Raw genomic sequence first — 450 nt, 5'->3', positions numbered from 1 at the left:
CGGGGCTGTGGGCGCGGAGCTGCGATGGGCAGCGGGACTGCAGGGGTCTGTCCTGTCCTGTCCTGTCCTGTCCCCAGGGTGTTTGTCTTCTGGGGAAAAGGGTTGCTGGGCTCCCTTTGGAAATGAGAGGATGGCCGGGACTTGCGCACCTGCCCTGGTGTCGGCTGAGGATGGGGAGGGGATCGAGCGCTGCGAGGGAGGGAAGCAGCGCTCCCCCGGGAGCTGGGCACGGGCAAGGCGGTGTTTTCCCAGGCCGAGAGCCTGGGCCTGCCTTGGCGAGGGATGTGAACAGGTAGCTGCAGCGCTCAGGTGGAGCTCGTGGGCGCTCTGGTGAAAGAAGCAGTGCGTGTGTGTGTATTTATGGAGGGCGAACAAGGACGTGGGATGCGGATGGGAGCAAGGTCCTGCCTTGGCTCCCAGCCGCTTTATGGGACCATATTTGGAGAAGGG

This window comes from Chaetura pelagica, unplaced genomic scaffold (assembly GCF_000747805.2).
Source record: "Chaetura pelagica isolate M959 unplaced genomic scaffold, ChaPel_1.0 scaffold2, whole genome shotgun sequence".
Taxonomy (NCBI): Eukaryota; Metazoa; Chordata; class Aves; order Apodiformes; family Apodidae; genus Chaetura; species Chaetura pelagica.
This window is presented reverse-complemented; position numbering follows the sequence as displayed.